Here is a 15,595-nt window from a genome sequence, read left to right as displayed (position 1 = left end):
AGTCTGTGCTCAGCGACCTGCAGTCATCCAGGAACGCTCATTAGGGCCCATGTGGGTAGAATATCTATGCCCAGAGATCCACAGTAATCTAAGAACCCTCAGTGAGAACCACACAAACTGGGAGTCCACACCTAGCAATCAGTTCACAGCTGGGAACCAGATCTGAGGCCTACAGGGACCAGGAGTCTGTGTCCAGCAATCCATAGTCATCTGGGTCACCCTCTTTGAGGCCCACAGGGACTGGGAATCTGCCCTCAGCAACCCACTCATATCCAGGAACCATCTCTGAAGTCCACGGGGACCAGGAGTCCACATACAGCCACCCATGATCATCTAGAAACCCTCAATGTGACCTGTGGGGACTGAGTCCATGCCCAGTAACCCACAGTCACCTGGGAACTCTTGGTGAGGCCTGAAGGAACTGCCCCCAAGTAACTCACTCACATCCAGGAACCATCTTGGAAGCCTGCAGTGACCAGGAGTCCATGCCCAATGACCAACAGTCATCCAGAAACCATCGGTAAGGCCCACGCGGACAGGGAGTCTGCTCCCAGTATCCCACAGTCATCTGAGAACCCTCAGTGAGGCCTGTGAGGACTGGAAAGCTGCATGCAGTAACCCATCCACACCCAGGAACCAAAGATGAGGCTTGTGGAGGCTGGGAAACTGCATCCAGAGACCCTCCCACACCTAGGAATCATCCCTAAAGCCCACAGGGACCAGGAATTTGGATCCAGAGACCCTCAGCCATTGACTACCCTCAATGAGGCCTAATGCCAGATAGTCTCCTAGCACAGAAAACAACTAGGATTTGACATCTGGCTGATTCAAAGGAACACAAGAAAAGGTCAACACAAAAGAATAAAACATAGTCTCAAACTATAATCCCATCCAGATCAAGTACAGAACACATTGACATGGATGAATTTGGAAATCACTGAAATTTCTGAAATGACAGAAATCAAAGTAAAGAAACGCAACTCAGGGAAGTAGTAAAGGAAATGAGATGAAAAATAATCTCTCACATAAAGACAGAAATTATAAATAGAATGAAAGGATTGGTGAGTATATCCAAAGAAATCATAGATTAAAAAATAAAGGAGCACAGGAAAATGATGTAAACCTTGAACGAATAATACAGCAAACAATCAGAACACATGAGACAGATTCAAGGAGATATTCAGAAAATAAAGAATCCCACTGAAAGCTGAAAAATCACATAAATAAAATTGAAGATAGTCAGATTTTGAAGACAAGATTGCACCTAGTGATCACAAAAGGAAAGACTGCTTAAAAATAACAAGAAATCAGGAAATAACTCAACAGCTACAAGATGACACAAAGAGAAATATAAGGATGATAGGTGTCAACGAAAAAGGACACAACCTTAATGACATAAAAAGTCTTTTTGCAGAAGGAATAGCAAAAAATTTTCCAAACATGGGGAAAGAATCATACACACAGATAAGCAAGCTTTATAGTACTCCAATTAGCTATAACTATGATAAATCTACAATTCAATATATAATAATTAAGATTCCAGAAATCTGGCTTAAGAACAGATGATTAAATGCTGCTAGAAAAATGAAACAGATTACCTATAAAGGAAAGCCTGTCAGAATCACAGAGGACTTCTCAACCCAAACCATCAAGGCAAAAAGAGCATGGAATGAGGTACTCCAAGTCCTTAAAGAAAACAACTTCCGGACTAGGGATTTAGCTCAGTGGCATAAGCACCAACCTGGCAAGTTTAAGGTCATGAGTTCGATCCCCAGTACCAAAAAAAAAGAGTAAGTCGGGGGCTGGGGATTTAGCTCAGCGGCATAAGCGCCTGCCTTGCAAGCAGCCAGTCGTGAGTTCGATCCCCGGTACCGATAAAAACGAAAAAGACCAAAAAAAAAAAAAAAAAAAAAGAGTAAGTTTCTAAATCGTCAAGGCAAGGTTCACCATGGAGCAGGGAAGCCATTAGATTAAATGAGCCCAGCATGCTTAAAATCCTTGCCTTAGTCCCGAACACTTGGGGGTAAAAATAAGATAATTTATTTGGGCTAGGGATTTAGCTCAGTGGCATAAGCGCCTGCCTGGCAAGCACAACGGTGTGAGTTCGATCCCTGGTACCAAATTTAAAACAAAAAAAGAAAACAACTTCCAACCCAGACTGATTTATCCTGCAAAATTATCTTTCCAAATCAGTGGAGAAATAAGATACTTCCATGACAAAGAACAACTGAAGAACTTCATATCATCCAACCTTCAGACCATCCACCTACAAAATGTACTGTAGAAGAGATAAAAATGAGCACAATTCCAAACTCAACAAAAGAAAGAAACCAACAAGCAGGACAAGCAATTAAGCAGAGGAGAAAAGTAGGGAACCGCAACAGAAAGATAACATGACAAAGATAAGCCAATACATGTCAATTATATCCATTAATGTAAATGGTCTTATATTCACCAACCAAAAGAAACAGACTGACAAAGTGCATCAAGACACAATGAAGAGAAAAGTCAGTGCCTCCTGAGACATGCTTGAATTGGGAGGACTCAACAAGAAGGCAACCAGCAAGCCTTTCCGGGTAAGCCCTGCAAGTCACATAGCCTCCAGGAACAGTAAGCACCTCCCTTGAGCATACCGGAGCTCAGGCTGAAAATCTAACCCTCCACCTCCCCCCCCCATAAGTGACTGGCTGGTTCAGAAGGCAGGCTGAGTTGATAGCAACTAAGATACATAAAGCAACTATAGGCTTGTATTATCTGGTTGGTTTTGCAGCATGATGCCAGCAGTCTAAGAATCTCTTGGGAGTATGACAGTATGCAATACTCAAAATATGCATTGCAGATTTAATATCATCTTGCTTTGAAGCCCTACCATGCTTTTTGTTCTTCTGTTTCTATTGGTTCTACCATGTTGTGTCTTATTGGATTTTAATATGTGTGACAGTATAAAATTTTTTAAGAAAAATGAGATATTATAGCAGCCACAATTCATTATCAGTTATTTAGTTTTGAATGTCCTGTAATACTTTCATTCTCCTGAATGGTTTTATACTATTTTGTATGTTTTATATTATTGTGTATGAAGGTATGCTCAACTATTTCAAAGAAAAGAGACATTATGGTAGCTACTATTGATAGCCGTTGTCCTGTTGTGAAGTGCTGTGTTGCTTGCATTGTTTTGTTCTGATTTGCTTTGTTCTGTTCTCTTTTGTTTTATGCTCTTTAAAATAAAAAAGAAAACATGGAGGATTTCCTGTTATTTTGTGATTGAAATATAATATTATCCTCAATATTTTGCTTTGTTCTAATAGTTTTGCTTTATTCAATACTCGGTTTTGATTGATTTTATCCTGTTTTGATTTTCATTTGATTTTGGTTTTATCCTATTTTGATTTTCATTTGATTTTGCTATACTTGATGCAATGGACAACTATTGTGAAGAAAACAAGGTATACTATGGTAGCTATTGTTATTTTTATAGTATCCTGCTTTGAGTTCTGTACTAATTTTGGTGCTTTGTTTTGATTGGCTTTGTTCTGTTTTTTTTTGTTGTTGTTGTTGTTGATGGATTTTACTATCTTTAAAATAAAATTAGAAAAACAAAATCCAAAAATATGCTATATCTAAGAAACACATTTAAATAAAAAGGCAATTCATAGACTGAAAGTAAAACAATGGAAAACAATGCTCCATGTGACAAAAACTCAAAAAGAGCAGGGGTAATACTTTGTGAACTTCAAACCAAGAATGATTAAAAGAGATACTACATACTTGTTAGGAGAAAATTTCAAGAGATTACAACCATACGTATATACGCACTAAATATGGGAGCACCCAAATATATAAGACAAATATTAGTAGACATTAAAAATCAAACAAGCAATAATACAATTATTACAGGGGACCTTAACACCCCAGTTTCAGAAAGAGACCAATCAACTAGACAACAACTCAACAAAGAAATAACAGAACTGAATCAAACGTGTGAACAAATAGACTTAGTGGACATTTACAAAGGGTTCTGCCCAACAAAATCAAAGTACATATTTTTCTCAGCTGCACTTGGGACATTCTTTGAAATAGACCATATACTAGCCCAGAGAACATGCTTAAGTAAATACAAAGGAATCCAAATTATCTCATGCATATTATCAGCCATAGTGCAATGAAATTGGAAGTTTATGACAAAAGAAACTGCAAAAGCTCCATATACATATGGAAATTAAATAGCACACTATTAAACAACCAATGGGTCAAAGAGGAATGAAATAAGAAATTAATATATATAATCAAAAGAACATACAAATACAACTTACTAGAACCTATGAGATGCAATGAAAGCAGTTCTTACAGGGAAATTCATAGCAGTGAATACTCACATCATGAAAACAGAAATTAACAAAAAATGCTACACCTCAAACTTGCAGAAAAAGAACAAGTGAACCACAAAGCCAAAAAAAGAGAGGAAATTAAAAAGATCAGAGCAAAAATTAACACAATTGAGACTAAGAAAAAAGAATTAATGAATTGAAAAGTTGGTTCTTTGAAAGAAGAAAATCAATAAACCCTGAACCAATCCTATCCAAAAAAAAGAAAGAAAAAGCTTAAATTCATGCAATAAGGAATGAAAAGGGTATAATCATTACAGATCCTGTGGAAATACAGAAGAACATCAATACCTACTTTGAAAACCTTTACTTTCATAGGATCAAAACCAGAAGAAATGGACATAGTCCTAGAAACATATAAATTAGCAAAGTTGGATCAAGAAGATATACAACTTCTAAATAACCCAATATCAGTTAATGGAACTGAATGCATAATTAAAAACTTACCAACAAAAAAGCCAAGGTCCTGATGGATTCACAGGTGAATTCTATAAGGTATTTAGAGGTGACTGAACATCTGTATACCTCAAAATCTTTAATGAAATTGAAAGGGAAGCAATTCTCCCTAATTTATTCCAGAAGGCAAATAATACCCTGATACCAGAGAAAGACAAAAACAAAAGATTACTACAGAGTGCAAGGTCCTGAGTTTGATTCCTGATACAAAAAAAAACCACTACAGGCCAATCTATCTAATGAATATAGATGCAAAAATCCTCAATAAAATACTAGCAAACAGAATGCAGCAAATCACAAAGAAGATTATATACCACAATCGAGTGGGATTTGTCCCCAGAATGCAGATATAGTTCAACATACACAAATCAATAAATATAATATACCATATTAACACAGGGAAGACAAAAATCATATGATAATCTCAATAGATGCAGAAAAACCTTTTGATAAAGTCCAACACTCATTCACAGTAAATACCTTACAGAAAATCGAAAGAGATGATCTTCACCTCAAACAGCCATTTATGACCAACATCATACTAAATTAAATGGTCAAAAGCTAAAAGCTTTCACTCTAAAAACAGAAACAAGAGAAGGTTGTCCACTCTTACCACTCCTATTCAACACAGTTCTGGAAATATTAGCCAGAATAATCAGACAATAGAGATAAATAAAAGGAATAAAGATATAAAGGAGGAATTTAAATTATCATCGTTGGCAGATGACATGATAGTGTACATAGAAGAACCCAAAAACTCCACCAACAGACTTCTAGACTTAATAAGCAAATTCTTAAAATTCATATGGAACCATAAAAGACTCAGAATAGCAAAGACAATCGTGGGCAACAAAGGCAAGGCAGGAGGCATCACAATCCCAGACCTGAAATTCTATACAATAAAGCTACTAGGAAAAGTTGCTATAATAAAATCAGCACTCTACTGGCAAAAAAACAGACCTGAGGATCAATTAAACAGACCAGAAGATACACACACAACTACAAACACACTACACCACCTTATCTTTGACAAAGGGGCCAAACATGTTCACTGGAAGAAAGACAGCCTCTTATAGTGTGTTGGAAAAATTGGCTTTCTACATGCCAAAGACTTAAATTAGACCCATGCCTATAACCATGTGCTAAAGTCAAAATGGATCAAAGATCTAAATATTAAGACAGAAACACTAGATCTTCTAGAAGACAAGGTAGGTAGAAATCTAGAGGACATAGAGGTAGGTTGAGAGTTGATGAACAAAACCGAAACTGTACAGGAAGTACCTCAAAGAATCAACAACTGGAACCTCATCTTATTCAAAAGTTTTTGCACTTCAAAAGAAATCACAGAATGAAAAGAAAATTCACAGGTTGGGAAAATATTTTTGCCAACTGTCCTTCAGACAAAGGACTTTTATCTAGAACATATGAAGAACTGAAAAAATCAGGTCCTCCTAAACTAAGGACTTAATCCAAAAATGGGCATCTGGGATGAATACATAATTCTCAGATGAGGAAATACAAATGGCAAAATAAATATATGAAAAATGTTGAACATCATTGATCTTTTAAGAGATTCAAATTAAAACAACACTAAGATATCATCTCACTCCAGGGGGTCTGGGGATTTAGTTCAGTGGCATAAGCACCTACCTTGCAAGCAGGCAGTCGTGAGTTCAATCCCTGGTACCGATTAAAAAAAAAAAATCTCACTCCAGAAAAAATGGCTAACACCAAGAAATCAACCAATAACAAATGCTGGAGGGGATGTGGGGAAAAAGGAATCTTTCTGCACTATTGGTGGGAGTGCACTGGTACAACCAGTGTGGAAATCAGTGTGGAGATTCCTAGTATTAGAGGTTCCATGCAACTTAGCTATTTACCTTCTGGGAATTTTCCAAGAAGAACTGAAAGCATCACACCACGGTGATTTATGTTCACCCATGTACACAGCAACACAATTTGTAATAGCTAAATCTTGGAAACAACAAAAATCCCATCAACTGAGGAATGGAAAAAAATGTTGTGATATTTTTATACAAGTGAATAATACTCAGCTATAAAGAACGATGAAATTATATGTTGAACCATCTCTATATTCTTGGGATGAATCCTACTTGATCACACAAAAATAAATATATAATAAAGAATGATAAATTCAAGGCTTTTACAGGTAAATGGATGCAACTAGAAACCATACTTGTAAGTGAAATAAATCAGACTTGCATGTGTAAACACTGTATTGTCTTGCTAGTGTAAGACACTGAAAGTGTACATAAGATCCAAAAGTTACAAAAGACATACAAAAAGGGAGAGAAATTGCTCAAAGGTAAAATATATTGTTTGATGAATCTTACATGCCTGTATCTGGTAGCCTGAGTAATTACTTTGAGGATAACAATATGTAATAGAGGGCTGAGGATTTAGCTCAGTGGCATAAGCACCTGCCTTGCAAGCACATGGTCATGAGTTGGATCCCTGGTACCGATAAAAAATAAAAAATAAATTATAAAAAAAATATGTAATAGAACAACCATTGTTAAATTCCTACTATCTTATTTTGAAATCCTGTAACACTGCTGTTTTGTTGTTGCTGTTGTCATTTTGCTTTTTTGTTTGCTTTTGATTTTTTTGGTTTTTTTCCTCTTTAAAACAAAAAAATAAGATTGCAGAAGATGGCAGCTTGCTAGGTAGCTGGGTAGAGAGCCTCTCTGGGAACAACAATTCAGACGTTGGAATTTGACAACATGGAGAGGGATGGACCACTGGAGAGGGATTCTCACAACCCCAGGAGGAAACTAAAGGAAAAGAAAAATAGGAAGAGAAAGGAAAAATGCAGGTAGAGGGCTAGAGCCGGACGCATTCGCTGAAACCTGTCCTGCACTGTGCTGGGAACACCGTGGAGTAAGATGATTCAAGGTCACACTGAAGCCATGGCTACAGGAGTTGGTGAGCCTGGGCCCTTGGCAGGAGGACGCGGTGCAGCATGGAGTGGAGCTAAGGTGGAGAGTTGCATTAATTCTTGGTGAGTGCTGGAAACTGGGTCCCATGGCGGTGTGCCTGGCTGGAAGACATCTTGGAGTGGGGAAGCCTGGCACTGTGGTGACATCAGTCAGCAGCCCTTGGTTGAGAGGACGGGTGACATCAGCTTGGGCAGAGTCATGCCCCTGGTCAGGACTGAGTAGCCAGGAAAGAAACTGTCTTGACCCTGTGACGTCCACCACAGCACAGCCTAAGTTGCTGAAGGCACTTGCCGGTTGACTGGCTCAGAGGAGAGGGGCCAGCCCACATTGTCCCTGCATGCACCTCAGATAACAGTAAACTGGAGAAGGCAGCAAACCCCCCACCAGCACGCTTTAGAAAAACCTTAAGCAATATGTAGAGGGCCTGAGACCTCCACCACATAAATGTCTGAAAGAAACCAGAAACATGACAAGAGAAAAGAGAAAACCTCCAGCTTCTGACCCTGGGAAAATAAGCTGAGGAGAGGTAAATATAGAAGAAAACCAGTGCAGCAATCATGCAATATTAGCCACAACATCAGCAGACATAAAGAAATATCTTCATGACCTGATAGACAAAACTGAAATTCTAATCAAAGTGAGGCAAAATATAAAAAGATTAATTAAAGAAATGCTAAGCACCTCTCAAGAAGACACAGATGGAAGAATGGAGGAACCCAGAAAAGGAAGAGAAACCTTTGGTGAAGAATATAAACAAAATCTAGAATACATGAAACAGATCCAAAGAGATTAGCAGGAAACTAAAAACTCCATTGAAAGCTGGCAAAATGCCTTGAGAGAAACTAAAGTTAGCCTTTCGAAACTTGAAGAGAGATTTACAATGTGTGATCGTGAAAGAAAACATCTATTAAAAATAACAAGGAACTAGGAAGTAACAATTCAAAGGCTAGAAGACGACAAGAGGATCTATAACTTAAGAATAAAAAACGTGAGTGAGGAAGCAGGAGTAACTACAAATGAATTACAAAGACTATTCACGTTCCAGGAGAACATGGCGGACAGATAACAGCAACTACCAGAGGCTCTCTGAAAGGCTCGGCTCAGAAGTCAAGAATGGTGTGGACTAAGGAGACATAAGCTGGTAGAGATATGCTCTGTTGATCCAGGAACGAACTGGGCTGAGAGAAACCAACTTGGAATGCAGTCCTGGCGCTAAAATAGGAACAGAAAAGACTCGGTGTGGAGGCTGGACCCCGCGCCATTGGAAGCTGTGATTTGGGTTTCCCGCCGCTCGGCGGCTGGCTGCCTCTACATTGGCTCGGCAAGGAGAGAGATGCGCAGAAGCTCTGTGAACGGGAGTCTGCGAACGGAGTCGAAAACAGGACGGACAGGGAGGCGTGCACTGACTTGTGGTGAGGTGAGTGAGAGAAACTGACACTCTACCACAGTTTGACTCCAGCGGAGGACTTTCTGGGCTCGGGCAGTCCTGCGGGAGCAGGGCGCGGTGGCGACTCCAGCCACACATTCCCCTCTTGGACGGGATAGGTGAAAAGTGCCTGGCCTGCGTGACACTGCTGGCGGACTCAGTAGCCTAGCCCAACCCAGATCCCAGAGCCTGACGGTGGCCCAGAGGGGCGACTCCCGTGTAGGCTGCCTCGTCCGTAACTCCCTGGTGCGCAGCGGTGGGCGGGAAAACCTAGTTAGCGCAATTCGATCAGGCTGACAGGCAGGGAAGCTGGGCCTCCTATGTAAACGTGCATATATATAAGGAACAGAGAATATGGGAAAAGGCAGCAACAAAAAAGGCTCCTCGGCCCCCAATTCTGAGAAACAGGCAATAGCGGACACTGCACCAATAGACATTAAGCGCCATATAGAGAGCCTCATAGACCAATTCAGGAATGAAGTTATCAACGACCTGAAGCTAGAAGTATGCAGAATAGTTAGAGAAATGCTGAGCACCACCCAGGAAAAAACAGATGGTGGAATGGAAGAACAGAAAAAGAGGGGAGAATTGTTTGATGGAGAAAACAGAGAAAGCATAGAATACGTGAAGCAGGTTCAAAGGGAATACCAAGATACTAAGAAGTCTATCGAAGACTGGCATAACAACTTGAAAGAAACTAAGGACAGACTATTTGAACTGGAGGGCAGACTTGTAATATGGGAGAATGAAATGAAAAACTTCTTAAAAATAACAAAGAAACAAACAGCAATAATACAAAGACAAGAAGATGGTAAGAGGAGCCATAACTTAAGGATTAAGAACATAAAAGAAGAAGTAGGGACACAAACAAGTGAACTACAAAAGCTACTCACAGAAATAATCCAGGAGAATTTTCCTAATTTAGCAAAAGGTAAAGATACTCAGATGTATGAGGCATACAGGACCCCAGCCACCTACAACCCAAACAGAGCAACACCCAGGCATATAATAATAAAAATTCCAGAAATTCAATACAAGAACAGAATATTAAAAGCTGTAAGAGACAAGAAACAGACCACTTACAAGGGAACGCCCATCAGAATTACAGCAGATTTCTCTGCACAAACCATCAAATCACGAAGAGCATGGAGGGAAATAATTCAAGCTTTGAAAGATAATAATCTCCAGCCAAGATTGATATATCCTGCACAACTGTCCCTGGAAATTGATGGAAAAACAAGGTGTTTCCAGGATAAAGAGGAACTGGGGGAATTTGCAACCACCAATTCAACTCTACAGAAAGTATTGCAGGATATTCTAAAAAAAGAAAAATACAAAGAACCCAGAAATAGTGGCGGGGAGGCCATAACGAATGGAGCAGAGAACAAAATGAAGAAGACAAACTGACAGCTACTGACAGAAAAAGAGCTCAACAGAAATGAGACAGAGAAGACTGGATGATAGGAACAGCTATTTTGGAGAAAATGACATCTTAATAGGTAATACTGATTTAGTATCATCTTGTTTTGAAGTCTCATCTAGCTTTTGTTCTTCTGTCTCCAATGGTCTAAACAGGTTGTATCTTATTGGAATTTATTATGTATGATAGTATAAGCAAAAACCTTTTAAAGACAAGGAGATTATACAGAAACCATTGTTCATTTTCTGTTAGTCAATTCTAAATACTCTGTAATGCTGTCATTCTCTTAAATAGTTTTACATTGTTTCGATATACTTAATGCTACAGTATACGAAGTTGTACTCAAGGACTTCAAGGAAAGAGTCAATATGGTAACTACTTTTGGGTCGGAATTATCTGGTGGTGAAACACTATTCTGCTTAAATGGTTATGTTTTGATCTGCACTGTTTCGCTGTTATGCCCTCTTTTTTCTCAATCTCCACTCCATTATTTACTTTTTTATTTTTATCTGTTTAATTAAAGGGAAAAAAATAGCAGGATATAATATAGTAACCCACTTTGACTTTCTATTATCTCGATTTGAAGCCCTGTATTACTCTCACCATCTTGTTTTTGACTGATGTCCCCCTATTCTGTTTTGCTGGATAGTATCAGGTTCGAAAGTTTAGGCATCAGCTGTGAAGATATTGAGACATTATAACGCCCATTCTTGTTAACTTTTATCTACTTTTGAAGACCTACAATGTCTCCAATGTTTTGGTTTTGTTGGTTTTGCTCTTTACTGTTTTGTTCAATTGTATTATAACTAATGATATAGGCAATTCTATTAGAGATAGCGGGAGGCATTATGGTAACCATTGTTGATCACCTTGTATTATGTTTTTATATTATCTATTATGTCCACCCTTTTGACTTGACCGTTTCTGTTCTGTTATGTCACATTTGGTTTTACTCTCTTCCAAAAAAGCAATAAGAACCGTGGGAGCAATGAAACCCAAAATGTGTAATAGTCATTGTACAAAAGAGAGGAAAAGAAAGTGCTCTAAACTATATAACTGCATGTATATTTAAGTGTATAAGATAGAAAACGATATCACAGAGTTTTATTGGATCATTGAACAGAACTGTTTGCAGTATCATTGTTGGAATGTCCACTTTACAAGCTTTAATCTTGCGACTTGAACAATTATTTCTAAGATGGCAATATGTAATCCATTAACTAGTGATTTCCTACTGTTCATTTTTTTTCTTCTGTAAATCTGTATAACTTGTACCTTTTCACTGTTTTTTTTCTTTTCTCCTTAAATAAAATTAAAAAAAAACAAAGACTATTCACAGAAATAATTAAGGAAAACTTTCCAAGCATAGGAAAAAAGAAATGATATCCAGACAAATGAGGCATACAGATCTCCAACTACAATCAAAACTTATCTACACCCAGACATAATAATCAAGATTCCAAAAATCTACCACAAGAACAGAATCTTAAAAGCGGCCAGAGAAAAGAAGCAGATCACTTACAAAGGAAAAAATCATCAAAATAACGACAGACTTATGAACACAAACAATCAAATTGAGAAGAACCTGGGGGGAAATAGTACAAGCCCTGAAAGAAAACAACCTCCAGCCCAGATTGATGTACCCTAAAAAACTCTCTGTCAAAATTAATGGAGAAATAAGATGTTTCCAAGACAAGGAGGAACTGTGGGAGTACATGGCCACCAATCCAACCCTACAAAAAATACTGAAGGACATTCCAGAAAAAGAAAGAAAAAATACCAGGATTCCAGAAACAGTGGCAGAGAGGCCTCAATGAATGGGACAGACAGTGGAATGAAGGAAAAAAGTAGACAAATAATAGCAGAAAAATAGAGTAGCATAGATGAGGCAGAGAAGGTGGGTTATAATCTCTAATAAATATAGCCTTGATACACTAACAAAAAGAAACAGGCAGAGTAGATTAGGAGGCAGGATCCATCGAGATGCTCTGAATAGGAAATAAACTCAACCTGAAAGTGGGTTAATAAACTGAAATTCAAAGATGAGAAAACGATGCTCTATTTGACAGAGAACCAGTGAGAAATAGGGACAACTCGTCCAGCAGCCTCAGATAGGTTGGAAAGTTATGACAGTTTTGTGCAATGTAGAACTATATAGCTAGAAGGAAGGAAAACCTTGTGGCTTTAACAAGTAAAGGAGTCCAGCTCATGATCAAGCTCAGGGGTAAAAAGGTTCAGTACTACTCAGATAGATAATGGGTTGACCCCTTAATCTAAAAACTAAAGGAGTTAGTGGGACCCAAAATATACAAAGCATTTTGAGAAATAGAAACATGAGGAACTGTCTAAAAAAGGAAGGCAGAGGACATTGTTTATAGTGTATCAGGATTTAAAAGCCATATTAGTCTTATCGCTCTGTTTAGTTTGATTTTATTTTGTTCCGGTCTGTCTACTCATACTAGATTTGAGGGCACAGACAGCTATCCCCAAAATAGCAGGCTATACCACAGGAACTATCCTTAATTTCCTATTAATTTAAACTAAAGCCCTGTATTGCTAACACTGTTTTACAATGACTGATCTTATTTGAAGCTGGTTTGTTAGACTGCTGTTTTGCCTTGACTGATTTTATTCAATTTGGTATGCTTGATAGTATCAAGTCTAAGAGTAGAGGTAACTACTCTGAAGATGACAAGATGTTATAAGATAACCATTCCGGTTTGATTATTAACTGCTTTTGAAGTCCTACAATGTCTCCAAAGTTGTGTTTTTATTAAAATAGCTGTGTAATGCTATGTTCAATTATATTATGTCTGATGAAGTGGACAATTCTATTGAAAATAACAAGAGAAAGCATAGTAACTACTGTACGTCACCTAATATTGTGGTTTTATATATCTTTTTCATTTCATCTTTTTCTAGGAATTTGTTTTGTTGTCTTGTTATGATCTGTTTTTCCCTATAATACAGAAAGGACAGATATACATGTAGAGATTCACACATGGGGAGAATTTCTAACAGTTTACGGGAACAGATTATATAATGCACAATGTAATGAACAGATACTCTGAAGACGAAGAGATACCAAGATACCCAGTGCTAATTCTGTAGCATTATTATATAAAATCTAGCAATAATATTATTCACTGTTCAGAGTGATATTAATGTAGTCTCTTATGTTCAATTTCAGCATACGTAAAGATAAGGACAGCTACTACAAAGAGAATGAGAGACGTTATCGTAGTCATTACTGTCTTCACCAATGTCAGGCCTTGAAGACCTAAAAAGCTTTCATCATCCTGTTATGAGTTCTGTAATGTTCAGTATGTATTCAATGTGTGCGAAGATGGGGACACCTATTTGGAAGAAAACTAGAGACAATAACATAGACAGTGAAAATCTCCAGTGGACTTGCTTTGAAATCCATGTTTCTTAAAATTGTTTCCTTATGATCTGTTTTGTTATGTTTCATCTTAACCTCTTTAAAATTAAAAAAGTTAAAAAAATTTGATACAGGGTCTCACTAAGTCACTAAGTTGCCCAGTCTGAGATCAAAATTTCAGTCTTGTTCCCTCAGACTCACAGAGGGTAGCAATTACAGGCACATACCACCACATCAGGATAACTATATAATTTAACCACTACCATGACTGCATCTCTTTGCCTGACATCTTACAGAGATCATGGTGAAGACATATACACATGTATATATATATACATACACACACACACACACACACACACACACACACACACACTACTAGGCTGAGAGTCAGAAGTTTCAAGTCACTACTACATTTCTCCACATACTAGTCAATCACCATCATTAATTTTGTCATCTGGGGGGCTGGGGATTTAGCTCAGTGGCATAAGCACCTGCCTTGCAAGCAGGCGGTCATGAGTTCGATCCCGGTACCAATAATAAAAAAAAAAGTTTTTGTCATCTGAAAGATAGGAAGATATGCCCTATTATTTTCTAGGGTTTTAACAAGGGTCACATAAGAAAAAAGGACAGGATAGTTCTTTGTAGCAGCAATTAATTACATAAAAGTAAACAACAAACAAGTTGTTTCATCAAGTACTTACTGTGGTTGCCAGGATATGGAATTCTTAGGATACAAAGCTAAACATGGTATATTCACGGGAAACAATACTAGAACAGAGAATACAGAAAAACTGACGTCTATTTATCCCTGGCAATATGGGTCAGAAGAAGATTCTGAGGGGAGTAAATACCTGAGTTCTAAAGACAAACAAGAATCAGCAAGGATATGTAAGTTAAAAAATTTCACATTGCTGGAGATTTAGCTCAGCAGCATAAGCGCCTGCCTTGCAAGCAGGCAGTCGTGAGTTCGATCCCCGGTACCGATAAAAAGAAAAAAGACAAAAAAAAAGTTTCACATTAACTGGAAGAAACAAAGTACAGAAAAATTGAAGGCTGGAGAATTAGGCAACTGCTCCATTATAAGTCTTGTATGCCAATAATAACTTGTAATGTATCTTATAGCTAATAGGGAGCCATGGCAAAGTTAAATGACATGGTTAGATTGGCATTTTATGAAGAATCACTTCAGAGGCAGCACAGAAAATGATGACGTGGAGTGGAATAATATAGAAGGAAGGGAGATCAATTTGGAGGCTCTTTTAAATTGTAACAGTGGTAAGTCATACACAGAAAGTCTGATTTAAGATATGAACACTAAGTGTAAAGAGAAAAAAGTTAATTTCAAGGTATATTTAGTAGGGCAGAACCCACTGATAAGATATAGAAGTTAAGGGAATTTACTAGGATAACTTATTACAGATTTATAGCTTTAATCAGTGTTTAGAAAATAGTCTATATAGTTAGCTTATTAGCACAGAAGCTAACTAAGGAAATGAAATGGCCTGAGATAGAGCTGAGTGACCAGCCATATTGGTAAGAATTAAGAATACACTGAACTAGAAT

The 15,595-nt window shown here is 37.9% G+C and overlaps 1 protein-coding gene across 4 annotated transcripts in view; it reads right to left on the bottom strand.

The window, feature by feature from the left end:
* Atp7a (ATPase copper transporting alpha) overlaps positions 1 to 15,595 on the bottom strand; it is a 244,070-nt gene that overhangs the window by 120,885 nt on the left and 107,590 nt on the right. The window lies entirely within an intron of this gene.

The sequence above is a fragment of the Cavia porcellus genome, unplaced genomic scaffold (assembly GCF_034190915.1).
Source record: "Cavia porcellus strain 051 isolate PalLab524CR breed Dunkin Hartley unplaced genomic scaffold, mCavPor4.1 scaffold_3, whole genome shotgun sequence".
NCBI lineage: Eukaryota > Metazoa > Chordata > Mammalia > Rodentia > Caviidae > Cavia > Cavia porcellus.
The sequence above is the reverse complement of the archived record's forward strand: the minus strand, read 5'-3'. Positions and strand labels throughout refer to the sequence as shown.